Source organism: Nannobrachium achirus (genome assembly GCF_963921795.1).
Source record: "Nannobrachium achirus genome assembly, chromosome: 23".
NCBI lineage: Eukaryota > Metazoa > Chordata > Actinopteri > Myctophiformes > Myctophidae > Nannobrachium > Nannobrachium achirus.
The window spans coordinates 1,993,313-2,010,344 of NC_137830.1; the positions used below are offsets into that span (position 1 = coordinate 1,993,313).

Here is a 17,032-nt window from a genome sequence, read left to right on the forward strand (position 1 = left end):
ACGTGCACACACACACGCACACACACACGCACACACACACACACACACACACACACACACACACACACACACACACACACACACACACACACACACACACACACACACACACACACACACACACACACACACACACACACACACACACACACACACACACACACACACACACACACACACACACACACACACACGTGCAGCCATGCTCCACACGGCTCCATTTCCCGGTTCAGAGCAGAGTTGCATCAGCATTTGGAGCCAGTAACAGCAGAGGTCCGGTCTATGGCTGTAGCGGCTCCGGACACCTAAGGCTCTCAAAGCAGCTTCACGGCGCAGCGAGGGTTCGAGTCCCCGCCGCGTCCGCGTCCCCCCCCCGTCCCCCCCCCCCCCCGTCTTTTAATGCAGTGGTCCTCAACCTTTTCAGGCTGCTTCCCCCAAAATAATCGATCACGTCATGTGATTTTTCAAAAATAGCAGATCTACAAGCTCGCAGCACGGCACTCGGTGCCGCGCTGCGAGCTTGTATATCTGCTATTTTTCAATAGTTAAAGCATAACATAATGATACACAATAATGTGTACCCGTTCTGAATGGGTTTAAAGGCTGTGTTTGGTTGAACCCGTCGGTCCAGCTCAGTGTGTAATAATGATCATATTGTTGACATGATGGGTGGAGAGCATAATATCCATTAACCATATTCACTGGAACGGCAAGCTCACATTCCTAGCATGACTGACTGACATCCCAGGCATCTGTTCACAATATGACTCATTGAGAGATTATAATATAACCATAATAATAATAATCATATTTTCTGTCGGGTCAAACATAAATAACTAGAACTGCACTCTGTCGAGGTGCCAACTTGAGCCCTGTGTGCCAACACAGCGCGCCATGAGGTGCGCTCACCACTGGCATCAGCAATGGATGTTAATGATGACATAGCCAGAAATGCTGTTATAACCACTGACACGGAAATCACGGAAAACAGCCGATCTATAAGACCACAGCGTGTGGCATGGTGACGCTGCGCGAGCTTGTGGATCAGCCATTGAGGGTATGACATACGTGACATCATCATCATCATACCAGGAAGTTATGCAGGAACGCCTACTGAGTGGCAAAAAACTACTTTCTGGTCTTGACAGCCCAAACATCCACACAGAAAACTACTTTCTGGTCTTGACAGCCCATACATCCACGCAGAAAACTACTTTCTGGTCTTGACAGCCCATACATCCACACTGTTAAATATTACCAGGATCTCACAATACTTTACATTATTATTTCACAATATAATACTGTATTCTGAATATTACTGTGTAATCACACCATCATCTGTGATAACACAACAAATGACTGTACTCTAAATTGTTATCAGGATTACACAACACTTTACAATATATCTCACAATAAAATATTGTGTTCAGAATGTTACTGTGATATCACAACAAATTACTTGTACTGTGCTGCATTGTGGGATTACATTTCAAATTTATATCCATTGTGAGAGGGAAAGCAGTGAACTGATGGTGAAGATGGAATTATGAAATTATGAAGTCATTTCAATTCAAAGGAACTTTCAGAAGTCATGTGAAGTTCATAACATTGCTCTGATAAGGTAAGTCACGCTCCTTTTTTACCCCCTCCACCTTAATGACAACTAGTTGTGCTTTCGCGTGTAGTTCAGTCTTGCTCCAGCAATGTATGTGTGCTGCAGGCTCTGAAGTAGCACTGCTTCCCTGCTGACGTGCGCCTGTCGAGCGGCAGAAGACACCCAAGCACACCGGTGAACCGGCACCGAGCGACGCGCGCCACTATGAGCTTGTATATCTGCTATTAGTTAAAGCGGTGTGTGAGGGAAACACACATTTAAACTGTCGAGTTAAATGTGTATTTCCCTTACAAACCACTTCAACTAAATAGCAGATATACAAGCTCATATTGGCGCGCGTCGCTCGGTGTATACGCCAAGCCATTTCACCAGTGTGCTTGTGTGGTTTCTGCCGCCGATAGGCTGCACGTCAGCGGGGCTTATTTATATCATGTCGGCTGCTTACTAGCTAGCGGACCGCGGTAGAGAACGTTCCCTGCCCGGTTCAATACGGCCGACGCGCGGTGGAAGAACTCCCCGCGACACCACGAGTTACAGACCCACACGGGTCCATTTGGTTCCTATATCTATCATTTAGCTGTGGACCATCTGGAAACTCCATCACTCGGACGCGATAATGACCGGACACTACTTTGAGAACCACAGACAATCCTTGTGTCCAGTTGTACGTATCCTTACGCCGCGGGTCCATTTGGTTCTTCTCAACTATATCAATGATAATATTTGCACCGGGGAGGTTTATGCTCCAGTGTGGCTAAAAGTTGCTGTTGTAAAAGCAACCGATCCACAAGCCAAGCGTCACGGACAAATGGGAGCCTGTAGATCATTGGTTTTCAAAGTGGGGTACGGGACCCCGCAGGAGTCCTTCAGGGAGTTCCAGGGGGTCCCTGGCTAAATTATAACAGGTCCATTTTGTTCCATTTTCCATTCTGAGAGTTAAATTAACATATATCATCTCAGAGATAGAAATACCATTACATATGTCCTGGGGGTCCTTGAATTAAAATGGAATCACTACAGAGCCTTCAAAATCTTCTCTTATGGGGGTCCCCTGGCGTATATCTTTCAAATGGACATCCACTGGCTGATGAGTGTTAAATTGGGTTTGTGGAACCACAAGTTTTGAGAACCACTGCTGTAGAGATGGTCTATATTCGACGGGTGACACCATCAGATTAATGATTGATCATTAGCCTACCTGTGGTGTCCACTGCAGTAGGAGCTTAACTTTCCGTCAAAAATCCGTCATAAGTATAATGTCCTTAAATCTTTATGCATGGATTAAAATGTATATATTTAATTGCCTACATTAAAACTTTGTTTTGACTTTGATGGAATCTCCTCGCCCAGTCGCCCCCTCCCCTTTCCTCCACATGTGAGACATTATGGTCATTAGGGTGACATAGGGTGATTTTTTTCCCCTTAATATCATAATGTAAGCATACCTAGAAAATAATGTAAGTCAGAAAAATACTGGAATGTGTCTGAATAGAGATTTTATTTTTTATATTATCTTCATCAAATAATATTAAAGTAAAATAAACTGAACATTTTGGAAAGATTTCATTTATTTTAAACTGTACCAAAACAGTACATGCCACAGAGTGATAAGCCACTCTGTGGGCATAAATACATTGTGTGTGTGTGTGTGTGTGTGTGTGTGTGTGTGTGTGTGTGTGTGTGTGTGTGTGTGTGTGTGTGTGTGTGGTGTGTGTGTGTGTGTGTGTGTATTGTGGAATGCATTTAGCATTTCACCTCTTAACAATATCACACAATGGGTATCTCTGTTCAGGTGATATAATGAAGGATGCTGTCCATTGAAGAATAAGATGGGACCACGTGATGGCTACTGCAACTTCAATCTGCAGTATCCTTCCTGAGGATGGCACTTGTACTCTGGAGTTTATCCAAAGGTATTATACTTATAGGCTACTGAAAATGTATTATACTGAATTTAACATTGCTAATAGAATTTGGCATAGAATAATACAAAGTAGATCTAATGTGATTGACAGATTGATTGAGGTTCTAGATAAGGTTTTAGAGGTCCTGGAGAGAGTTTGGTGTCAGCTTGAGATCTCTTGGGCATGGTCAATCATTGAGGTGGTTGTTGTCTTGTCTTATTTATTTTACAGCTGTGTGCCACAGCCACTGATGTGCAGATGACGGAGAAATTACCAAGCACCCCCTGCTTGATTGTCCAAGGTAGATCAAAATAAAGTGAGTTGTGTCACAGTTTGTGATGTTGCTGATCATTGAAATTCTACTCTTGTTCAATTAGCATTTCACCTCTACAATATCACATAATGGGTATCTCTTTTCAGGTGATTTAATGAAGTCTATGGCCTGGATGCTGTCCATTGAAGAGCAAGTGTGATGGGACAACACGATGGGATCATTATTGGATAGCTGTGGTTTTCGCGATCTACTACAACTTCAATCTGCTCCTGAGGATGGTGTGTGTACTCTGGATTGGAGGTATTGTAACACTGAAATTGTACTGAAGCATTGTACTGGATTGCTTGCAACATTGATACTTGAATGTTACTTACTCTCAGTACTACTTTCTTTCTGTGGTGTAGGGCAGGGGTTTTCAAAGTGGGTGACAGGGTGCCGCGAGATCATTTGATAATATTTGAAATGTATTTATTTGGACAAATATTTAGTATCATTTAAACTTGAAGTACCGTTATTTTCAGTCAGTTCTAACCAAAATGGCTATTATCTCAACGTTTTCCTCTCAACCTAAACACTTTTCACTAGTTTAGTACATTTTATGGATGATAAATACAAAACTAACGGTTTTGGACATAAAAGGTTTCCACCCGACAACGATGATATGCTATAAATATAAGGTGCTGGGAGTGAAAATTATAATGTAGGGGTGCTTCGGATTAAAAAGATATTTATGGGGTACCCTGAGACAAAAAAGTTTGGGAACCCGGTGTAGGGTTTACTTAAGGGAAAGGGGAACTGCTGCATGTGCCTTGTATAAACGATGCAATATATGTTTATGTGAAAGTAAAAGTTGTTGTCTTGTCTTATTGTTTACAGGTGCTTCATGGGCATTAACCCTGAGAGAGGCTCCAAATCGAAGAAGCGTGGCGTATCAACCCACACGTGAGCACACTTTTGAGACAACTTGTGGACTTTGAATGGTCGATGGTATTCAGGACTCCAATATGAGACACACTCATACGCATTTGAGAAAACTTGTGGACTTTGAATGGTCGATGGTATTCAGGACTCGAATATGAGACACACTCATACGTGTTTCAGATGCCCTACTCTTGTTTGTCCAACTCCACCAGCCATTATTCTTATCTGGATATGTAAAATTGCCAATATTCTTTGCTGATGCCCTGTCACTTAATTCAGCAATGCTCGCCTCTTCTGTCTCGGCCTGCATGTTAGCAAGGTGCATACTGTAATCATTAGTTTGCTTTGTTCTTACCACTACTGTGTTGCTTTATACCTTCAGGACTTATGTGACTGAGTGCAAAGTTGAGGTGTACTTCACATACTTCGTGCCTGCTGAAGTGTGTTCATATAACACACAGGAGGGTTGCCAGATTTCTCCCCAAGTTGTGAAGGCAACCTCCATTTGTGTTATATGGACACATTTCACCTCTGTTCCAGCTGGCATGAGGGTGAGTAGATGAGTTATTTTGCAGTTAAAGGAACAGTTCATTCAAAAGTGAAAATGTTGTATCTACTCACCACCATGCTGATACAAAGTCAGGTGAAGTTTTTTTAGTCCACAAAATCACTCCTGGAGTTTCACAGGAAAACAGTGTTGCAGCCTCCTAAATAACTAAAGTCTATGACAACCAGTTTTCAAACTGGCCTCCAGACACCAGACCAAACTCCAGGAGTGTTTGTAGACTTAACACTTCTACTGAGTAAAGGCTTCATGTGTGGTTCTTCTTTGTCCATTTGAAATGTTGCACTTTTTATTGGAATTGTACAATAAAAAGTTTAAATGAATGAAGTTGTTTTTCCTTTCTTTTTTTCTTTTAGCATGTTTGTGTATGTATGGTAAAATCACAGTTAAGGCCCATTCCCACTGAGCCAGATAACAGATAAAAAAATCTCTTTCTTCAGATATTTTTCCATTCAAAGTGGATGATAGATAGTTAGATACAGATAAAACAATATCTGTCACAGATAAAAGAAATATCTGTGGCAGATATTTTTTATCTGTATCTACCATCCACTTTGAATGGAAAAATATCTGGAGAAAGAGCTTTTTTCGTATCTGTTATCTGGCCCATTGGGAATGGGCCTATAAATTCAAATGTACAATATTTTACTGTATTAGATACAATTTACTGTAAATTTACAGTAAATTACTGCCTACTGAGCTGCCTTACATTCACAGTAATAGTGTAAAAATACAGGCAACTACTGTAATATCACAGTAAATAACTGCAATACATACTGCTAAATCACAGTAAATTACTAACATTTCACAGCTGTGAAATTACAGTAATTTACTGCGCAATATTTACTGTGAAAATTACTGTGAAAGTAATGCAATTAGTAGCCAGTAATTTACTGTAAATTTACAGCGAATTATTTTACAGTGCACACAGAAAACTACTTTCTGGTCTTGACAGCCCATACATCCACACAGAAAACTACTTTCTGGTCTTGACAGTCCATACATCCACACAGAAAACTACTTTCTGGTCTTGACAGCCCATACATCCACACAGAAAACTACTTTCTGGTCTTGACAGCCCATACATCCACACAGAGAAGAAATCTGATTGCTTTAAACAATGTTAAACTCACTTTGTCACTCACTTTATGTGTGCGCATACCATCTATTTTCAGCTACTTCTGTGCGTGACAGAAGATAAAAAGGGGAAATTAATTTAACAAAAATCTAAACATATGAAGTAGAAACACGCAGACACGTGGGTCTGCTCCTGCCAGCAACAACGTTGTCTTTCATTATTATGAAATAAAAACCATTCCAACAATGTGGGAGAATGTGTGCAGGATTCCACACATGTCTGTGTCCATGACTTGAGTACTAGGGGGGGGGGGGGGGGGGGGGGTACTAGGTAGGGATGTCCCGATACCACTTTTTTGCTGACCGAGTACAAGTACTTCATTGTGAGTACTCGCCGATACCGAGTACCGATACGAGTACAATTAATAATACAAAATGTCTTTAAATTACGCTTTTCTTTTTTCCCCCTTTTTTTTATTTATTGTTTATTTTTTTCATCAGATGTTCCTCACTTTCTGGCTGTATATAACACATTAAATTGAATTGCTTTCCCAGAACATGGCACAACTGCCACACATTTCACTTTCTTTTCAAGTTTAGCCCATGGAAATTCCTCTAATGAAAAAAGGCAAAAAAAAACACACCATGTCACTCTCTTTCAATTATATTCAATAACATTTCTGCTTACTTGGTTAACACTTATGTTGCAATGATTTTTTCCGGCCAATGTCCCGCGTTGCCATGGTTACCATAGACTTCCATGTAATTGTGCAAGTGTGTAAAAAGTGCACGCCCATGCCTAGATGATGCACCACGTGTGTAGATGCTGTTCACAGCTTTCAAACAAAAAAATCCGCTTGGAAATCCGTGCAGGCATTCATGATTTATCAGCCATTATGTTTTCTTCAGATGTAAACAAACATGGCTGCCATGTTTGAAAGAATGGGTTGGTATGGGGGGTTAAACATGCAATTTCGCGATCGCGATCATGCCTAATACATTTCTGGAGGTCCAAAAAATTTTTTGAAAAAAAAAAAAATTGAAAAAAAAAAAAAAAACATTTTTTTTCAAAAACGGCCCAAACTCGGGAAACTCGGGGTTGCACAGCACTAGTACCAATACAAACTCGGAGAAAACCTCGGGGTTGGCACCATATGTGTTAATAGCATATTTCTTTAAAAGCAGAATCAATGATAGGCCTATTTAATTTAGGCAAATTTATTTGGAGGAGAAAAGAGAGTCAAGAAATGTGTTAGTGGCTGCCCAAGATGTTTTGTATACCTGTTTGCTTGTTTCGCTCGCAAGAAAGGCAACACTTGTTCCTCCATCCACACACAGTGCAGGTCCCGTCCATGCTAATGCTAGGCTAGCTCCGGTGGAATAGGTCTTATAAACTCTATAAAGCTAACTAGAAATGCTATCCTTACATGGACAACAAGTGTTGTCCATGTCTACGACTCCTATGGACTTTATTTGGAAATATCGTTTGTTGTTGTTTTATGGAACAACGTTCAGCAACGTGAGACGTGAGTTACACGCACGCGCACGCACACACACACACACACACACACACACACACACACACACACACACACACACACACACACACACACACACACACACACACACACACACACACACACACACACACACACACACACACACACACACACACACACACACACACACATTCGCGCTCCTCCTCCCTCCCTCCAGAGAGAGAGAGAAAGGCGAGGCGGCCGCAGAACCCCCTCTTGATATTTTATTAGTGCATTGTTTGCACTCTGCTTTGGTGTTATATGTCCAAATTGCAGACATTATCTGCTATTTTTCAATAGCAAAAGTATAAGATAATTAAGGCCCTGGCTTCCACCTTGAGCCCTAGTAACTCAGTCCCACTTTTCGCCCCCTTGTGACGCCCCTGCTCGGTATCGGCCGCTGCTGTGAGAAGTATCTGGCGAGTACGAGTACAGCAAAATAGGGTTGTATCGGGGCGAGTACCGATACCGCGAGTACCGATACCGCATCCCTAGTACTAGGGTAGACTAGTAGTGAGTACTCACGTTACTTAAATAGGAGGTGCCATAGTTTTGTACTTTTTCTGTTTTGTATGTGTCTATGAAGTTAACATTATTCTAATAGGCCTCCTGGTATGGTTATAATGTGCAGATTTGTCTTCCCTGTGAATTTGTGTTTACTTCCTGAAAGCTGAAAGACTGGGCCTCAAAAGTCCCAGTCGAAAAACACGGATTTAATGACATCATAAACTCATCCCCTCCCCAATATTTGGATCCCATATGTAGTAGAAGTATAATAATTGGAAATCGGAAATACTCAATTAAAGTACGAATACCTCAAAAATAATTGGAAATCGGAAATACGAGTATGAATACCTCAAAACTGTATATAAGTACAGTACTCAAGTAAATCTACTTAGTTACTTTACACCACTGACTATAGGTACATTTACTTGAGTACATTCACTCCAGCAGATGGAACAGCAGAATCCACATGAATCAAAAGATGACTCAAACTCACCAAGCATGAGAGAATCTCAATGTGTTTAGCAGGACTCTGTGTGTGTGTGTGTGTGTGTGTGTGTGCGTGCGTGCGTGCGTGCGTGCGTGCGTGCGTGCGCATGCGTGCGTCAGTCCCTCCCAGTCCCAGCTAACTGCGACTTACAGTATTTGAGACCTTTTAGAGAGAGAGAAAACGCTCAGACAGACAGACAGACAGGACGTGTGGAGGCGTAATGACCAACCCAGTGTAGGTCAATGAGCTCCTGTCCACTGTGAGTGTGTGTGTGTCTCTCTCAGACATTATATAACTCTGTGCATATTTGACCACTCCTGAAGTTATGACACACACACACACACACACACACACACACACACACACACACACACACACACACACACACACACACACACACACACACACACACACACACACACACACACACACACACACACACACACACACACACACACACACACACACACACACACACAGTCTATGCCTTTTCCCTTACTCTTTTGCAATTTTTTTCACCAATATGACATTTTTAAATATTTCAAGTATCTGATGCACAAGCTCACAACATAACATGTCAGTCATTTGAAAACAGATGAATGTAACAATGTATCGCATCGCGACTTTGACCTGTTTTAGACATTTTGGAAAACTTGTGAAATGAACTTGTGACAGAGTATTTCTACGTCGCAGCACTGATAGTTTTAGTAAAATAAAAAGAATATGACAAGACAGGCCACAGGCGCTAACCTCAAGCACCCCCACCCCCACCCAAAACCCACCCCACCCAAACCCACCCCACCCAAAACCCCAACCACCCCCACCTTCACCCCACCCTGCTGGGAATAAACACCCTCTAATTCTAGCCCTCTCCTCTGATGGGAGAGACTGTTACTTTTTTTCTTTGTTTTAACACGTTGCAAGCCGCGGCAGAACCCTCTGAACAGAGGTAGCGCCGAAGAAATAAGCCATTTATTTACAAACATGTTTTAAAAAAACAAAGCCCACATGATAACAACACGTACTGGAGTGCTCGACACAGCGTACATATTCATCCTGCAGAGGTCGGCGATCTTACTTTGGCGAGGCGGAGGGGAGATCAATTCCATTCGTTTACGTGCGGCGAAGCAGGGAAAGGAGCGATAGAGAAGCGGCGCCCGAACGTGATTGAAACCGCGATCCACGAACAGAGACAAAGACCAGCCATCTTGTTTGAGCTTCTTGCTGAGTTTCAACACTGGGGAGAGGATGAGGCTCCTCCTGGCCAGCCATCCATCCAGAATGTGAGTCAACGGCGTGGCCTGCTGGATATTAGGAGTATCACACCCAGCACCAGAAAATGACTGTCAGAGCATATTAACCCTTTCAGATCGCTCCAAAAAGACACAGAGAAGAATTTCCGATGATTTTTTTTTTTTTATTATAATTTATATCAAAAGTCCGGGAATAGACGGCGTGGCTGATGGGACCCAGTAGGAAGTCCGAGGGAGTACGGCCAGGCTTAGAAGGTGTTAATGTTTATCCCATTTTTCACCCGGTGTCAATTATCTAATGCAGGGGTTCCCAAACTTTTTGTCTCAGGGCACCCCACGAATATTGTTTTAATCCGAGGCACCCCTACATTATAATTTTCACTCCCAGCACCTTATATTTATAGCATATCGTCGTTGTTGGGTGGAAACCTTGTATGTCCAAAACCGTTTGTTTTGTATTTATCATCTAGAAAATGTACTAAACTAGTGAAAACAGCCAATCTACAAGCACACAACGCCTCGCGATGCGAGGCGTTGTGTGCTTGTAGATCTGCTGTTTTCACTAGTTTTGTGCGACAGTCTTGTATGATGAAACAGGGCTTTGCTTTACCAAAAGACGTACACATTTGAAACTTGGAGATACGAGGTTTCTGCCCGACAGTGACGATATTTTAGTGATTATGTTGCAAGGAAAACGTTGAGATAATATTTTTTCAAGTGTCCAAATAAATTCCAAATATTATCAAATGATCTCGCGGCACCCCTGGACTGCCGTCACAGCACCCCAGGGTGCCCCGGCCGTCACCCACTTTGAAAACTCCTGATCTAATGTAATCCTGGGCTCTGCTCTCCCTCTGCCAACCTGGGGAGAGCAACAGACTGAGCTCATGCTTCCTTCTATGCATGAGGAGTCCAAGTTGCTTCTGATCACCTGGGGGGGGGGGGGGGGGGGTGTCACAACGTGCGTTGTGAGCTTGTAGATCTGTTATTGGCCACTATAAATGTATAAAGAATAAAGGTACCGTATTAAATATGCCAGTCATTCCTTTGTATGTTAGGTTATTTGTCATAACTGTGCAACTTCAAAGCCAGACAAGAAATGTAATCTTTATCCATTATGCTCCAGTGTTCAGCGACAACAATCACAATTCAATCAATCGCAATTATGTGTGTGACAATTAATCGTCACGTGAAATCAAATGTCATAATCGTGACAGTTATAATATGATTATTTTGGGGGTCGCAGCCTGAAAAGGTTGAGAACCATTGCAATAAAGAGAGAAAGAGAGAGAGAGAGACACACACACACACACACACACACACACACACACACACACACACACACACACACACACACACACACACACACACACACACACACACACACACACACACACACACACACACACACACACACACACACACACACACACACGCGTGAAGTGTACTACAGCTGAGAGGAACAGTTTATGTTGATGTGAGGAATTCCATGTAAACAAACCCCGGAGAGGTGTGTGTGTGTGTGTGTGTGTGTGTGTGTGTGTGTGTGTGTGTGTTTAGACCCCCAGGAATGAGGGTCAGGGGGGCAAAAGAAATGAAACAAAGACACCAGTCTGTTCTCACACGCACGGGCAGCAGTGGCTCAGGGGTAGAGTTGCCGTCTTAGAGCACGGAGGGTTCCCGAAGGGTTCCCAGTTGGATCCCGGGCTCCCCCAGAGTTAGTGTGGAAGAGTCCTTGAGCAAGACTCTGAACCCCTAACTGCTCCTGATGAGCAGGTTGGTGCCAAGCATGGTTTCCTCTGACATCGCTGTATGAATGTGTGTGTGAATGGGTGAATGTAATGAATGTGTGTGTGTGTGTGTGTGTGTGTGTGTGTGTGTGTGTGTGTGTGTGTGTGTGTGTGTGTGTGTGTGTGTGTGTGTGTGTGTGTGTGAGAATGTGTGAATGTAATGAATGTGTGTGAATGTGTGGGTCATGACAGAAAGTATAAGGTTGCGGGTGCAATCGGCCGAAATGGGTTTCCTCAGACGGGTGGCTGGTATCTCCCTTAAGCTGGTTGCACACTGCTGCGTTTTTCGGGCCGAATATCGGAGTGAATTTCGGAGCGCGCAAATAAAAAATCAACCTCACGTTATGTCAGTCACGTTTGCACACTGCCGCCCGTTTCGAGCACCACTCGGTCCCTTGCTCTCTCTATCTCTCTCTCTCTCCTTGCCCTGAAAAACGCATTTGGGAGGAGACCCCGTGGCAGACCAAAGACCAGATGGAAGGATTATATCTCCAAACTGGCTTGGGAACGCCTCAGTATACTCCCTGAGGGAGTGGAGGAAGTTGCTCAGGATAAGGATATCTGGAGGTCTCAGTTGGAAGTGGAACTGTTACCCCCGCAACCCGATCCCGGATAAGCGGTTGAAGATGGATGGATGAATGGGTGGATGGATGGATGAATGGGTGAATGTAATGAATGTGTGTGTGAATGTAATGAATGTGTGTGTGAATGGGTGAATGTAATAAATGTGTGTGTGAATGGGTGAATGTTGTAATGCACAATCTATGTAAAGCGCCTTATAAATGCACCATTTACCATTTTACCATTAACCACACACATGAATAGCTCCACTATGCAGTCATGTTGGACTAAATATAGATATATTCTCCGTAGCACTCTGTGAACACTGAGCCACTCATTCTAACACACAACCCAGCCTTATATAGCTGTGTGTGTGTGTGTGTGTGTGTGTGTGTGTGTGTGTGTGTGTGTGTGTGTGTGTGTGTGTGTGTGTGTGTGTGTGCGTGTGTCCATTTCCCCAGGCCCGTTGCTACTAGTCAAAGAGCATTCTTTGGTAGCCTGGTGCACGTTTAACTTGTCCATCTGTAACACTGAGAGGGTACAAATGGAACCAAATGGACCCAATACGAAAGAGCAGGGGTGGGCAATTATCCTCTCCATGGGGCCACATGAACAACAGAACATATTGTGGAGGGCCGGGCCAAAAGGCAGTGCTCCCCGCAAGATGTGCTCCCCGCAAACTAAACACACGGCTTTACCTCCGACTTCAGTAAATAAATACTTAGCAGTGATTTTTTTGTTGAAAACCTGGCATTCGGCATCAACATTTCTTTTTTTGGTGCCATGGCATTGGTCCGAAGGTTTACTGTCCGAGGTTCATTTTTAGTCCGAATTTGTTAAGACTACTATGCCTAGCTCTAACCCTAACCCTAACCTTAACCTCAGTAACCCTAACTAAATTCGGACTAATGAACCTTCGGACTAATGAACCTTCGGACTAATGAACCTTCGGACTTATGGGCAGTCCCCCTTTTTTTTGCCACTTTAGCCATTTCTGATGGGTAAGGTAAGGCAGGTGGTCTTGATGTGTGACCAGTCTGACCACCTGCTTGCTGTTGAGACAACATCCAATGATCACACACATGTACGCATTGCGTCCATATGTAAGTGAATAAAAAACGTCAAAATAAAAGAAATGCTGCTTTAGTCCACGCATGAGGTAAAATTAGAAAATGTGTTTATTTTGAAATTTGCAATTAACCCTACGCGTGCCGGTCAGAGTGACAGGCCTCAATATGGACACTCCTGCAATACCCTATTGCAGACTAAAAACTTCCTAAACGTCAAGGATGTCCACAATTACAACACCAGAGGCAGCTCCACAGATCACGTCCAGCCCAGATTTGGCAAAAAAAAGGGTCAAATGTGTTCTCTTGCTATGTCGCTAAAATGTGGAACGCCCTACCGAAGGCCTTACTGGAGCGTAAATCCCTAACATCCTTTAAAACCTCTCTGAAAAGCCACTTAGAGGAGGCTGCTACTCTAAACTGGTAACAGTAAACGTAGCCTAACCTTACCCTCCCCCTGACCTTTCTATTGTAAACATCTTTCATTTTCGCATCATGTTTCTTTTTCACAACTTTCTTCCTGCATAATACTGTGCAGCCACGTGCACACATAGACATCAAAGGGGGCTTGAGCCCCTGCCGTTTATATCCCTCTGTAAAAAGTGCCCTCTCCAGACCATGAATGCAGTTTTTACTATGGTGAAAGAAATGCAAATGCCCCTCTTTCCATGCCATACCTGAAGGCAGCATTCAAGAGAATTGCCTTGTCCAAACTCTCCTGAACTTGAACGCAGCGTCTTATGTTGAAAGATTGTCCCTCTCTGTGTAGAAATCCATGCCGTTACGCCACATCTCCAGTATTCACTTGATTATGCTTAGTTCAGTAGTGTGGAATCAAGCACCGGAAATAGACTACCTCCAAGCTCACAACGTGTCACAGCGCAATGTAAATAAGCCATGTAACCTTTTAGTTGACCTTGTACCAGTGAACTGTACCGTCATGAAACTGTACCTTGTCCTTTGCAAACTTCTAATAAAGTCTTCAATCAATCAACCAAAGCTGGCAGTGATAACTATCACATTACAGAGCTATTCAGAAATCAAATGAATCAGGTCACGTACTGCACCTTTAAAGGGCAAAGCTTTGGAAAACTCTCTCTCAACACAAGTCCTCGCCTGTGTGTGTGTGTGTGTGTGTGTGTGTGTGTGTGTGTGTGTGTGTGTGTGTGTGTGTGTGTGTGTTTGTTTCTCAGTAGGGCAACAGTGTCTGATTCCCATCCTGAAAGCCAGCTGGATTCCCCCCCCCCCACACACACACACACACACACACACACACACACACACCAGACAGTGCTTAAACTCACACACATCTGTTTTGTTTGTAAACGTCACATGACCAGCCATGCATATGCAGATGAGCTTGACGTCACGTGACCAATGCATTATGCTAATGAGCAGCGCTAACACTTATCCAGAGAGCCATGACCCGACCTTGTCCTTTCAGAATAAGAGACGGTTTCACAATAAGAGCCTCCCACGGGGTCCACGCAAACAAACAAGGCCTTGGTTGGTGTCAAAGAGAACAGGTGTTTGTCCCAGAATAAAGAGATACCATTTTTTTCTTCCCGATATATCGATTCCGATAACTTGTGTATCGGGTCGATTCAGAGTACCGATCCGATACCAGTATGTAATTTAGAGCAGGGGTTCCCAAACCTTTTTGTCTCAGGACATCCCATAAATATTTTTCTAATCCGAGGCACCCCTACATTATAATTTTCACTCCCAGCACCTTATATTTATAGCATATCGTCGTTGTCGGGTGGAAACCTTGTATGTCCAAAACCGTTCGTTTTGTATTTATCATCTATAAAATGTACTAAACTAGTGAAAACAGCAGATCTACAAGCACACAACGCCTTGCGATGCTTGTAGATCGGCTGTTTTCACTAGTTTTGTGCGACGGTCTTGTATGATGAAGCAGGGCTTTGCTTTACCAAAAGACGCACACATTTGAAACTTGGAGATACGAGGTTTCTGCCCGACAGTGACGATATTTTAGTCATTATGTTGAAGAAAACGTTGAGATAATAGCCATTTTGGTTAACTTTAAACTTCAAGTTTAAAATGATACTAAATATTTTTTCAAGTGTCCAAATAAATTCCAAATATCATCAAATGATCCCGCGGCACCGCTGGACTGCCGTCACGGCACCCCAGGGTGCCCCGTCACCCACTTTGAAAACCCCTGATTTAAACCAACTCCCAGACAGGTGCCCGTTGGGCAGAATGGTCACCACTGACGTCCAGTTGTGCAATACCTGTTGTATCTGTCTGTCTGTCTGTCTGTCTGTCTGTCTGTCTGTCTGTCTGTCTGTCTGTCTGTCTGTCTGTCTGTCTGTCTGTCTGTGTCCCTTTCATGCCCGTACATTATATGGAGATCTCTTATCTCTGTCTGTCGGGCTCTCTTTTGTGCCCATATGGTGTGCGCCGTGTCCGTACTATGATGTCAGAGCACAGACAGACATCAGACAGACAGACAGACAGACAGATAAATGAATAGTTAGATCTAAAGCACAGTGGTTCTCAAATTGGGGTGCGTGCGGTTCCTTCAGGTGGTCCCCAGCTAAATGATGGAGAGTTGGTAACCAAATGGACCCTTATAGATCTGTAACTCTTGAGAGTGTAAAATGAAAACAAATGAACCCATAAGGGTTTCATTTTACGCTCACAAGAGTTAAATTATAGTTAAACACCTGCGTTATTTAATTTACCAGAAGTCTACACAATTATAGAATGTAGAAGAATTGTTATTCTGGTCAATGTTTGCCTGTTATCTCTGCTATGGCAACACCATCAATACAGCATGGAATTGTGGACACGATCTTAATCCAACAATAACACAATATTCTAGGTTTTGGTTCTGAGAGGCTAAATGGAATCAAACGGTGGTTATGTGGCTCAAATGCTGAATAAATATTGGACCTTGATGTGAAAATGGTTGAAAACCACTGATCTATAGACATAAGGCTGTCACCATTATGACATTTTACATGACAATTAATTGTCACTCAAATAATTGCGATTAACAAATTGTTTTTGTCGTTGACAATTACATTTCTGTATGGCTTGTAGGCTTTGAAGTTGCACATGGCAGATTATATGACACATAACCTAAATATACAAAGAAATTACTGACATGTTTGACAACTTTAAGAAGAACACTGATAGTGGAAATAGCCAATCTACAAGCTCACAACGTGTCGCATCAAAATGTCTGAAAATATATGGACAATTTTCAACATGGAGACGATTATGACTAAATAATTGTGATGATGTCAAATAATTGTGATTAGAAAGAGTATTATGTAATAATTGTGGCAGGCTTGATTACACCAGCATTTCAGGCAGTATATTGGCAGCTTTTCCCCGTACTGGGATGTGTATTGGTACAACTCTGCCCAAAAAAAGAAACAAGACTTTGTACCAACAAGTTTAGGCTAAAGTTTGCAGCCGAGCACTCACACAAAACT

General features: G+C 42.8%; 1 protein-coding gene across 1 annotated transcript in view; it reads right to left on the minus strand.

Moving 5' to 3' along the window:
* creb3l2 (cAMP responsive element binding protein 3-like 2) overlaps nucleotides 1–17,032 on the minus strand; it is a 77,404-nt gene that overhangs the window by 57,705 nt on the left and 2,667 nt on the right. The gene's annotated exons all lie outside the window — the stretch shown is intronic.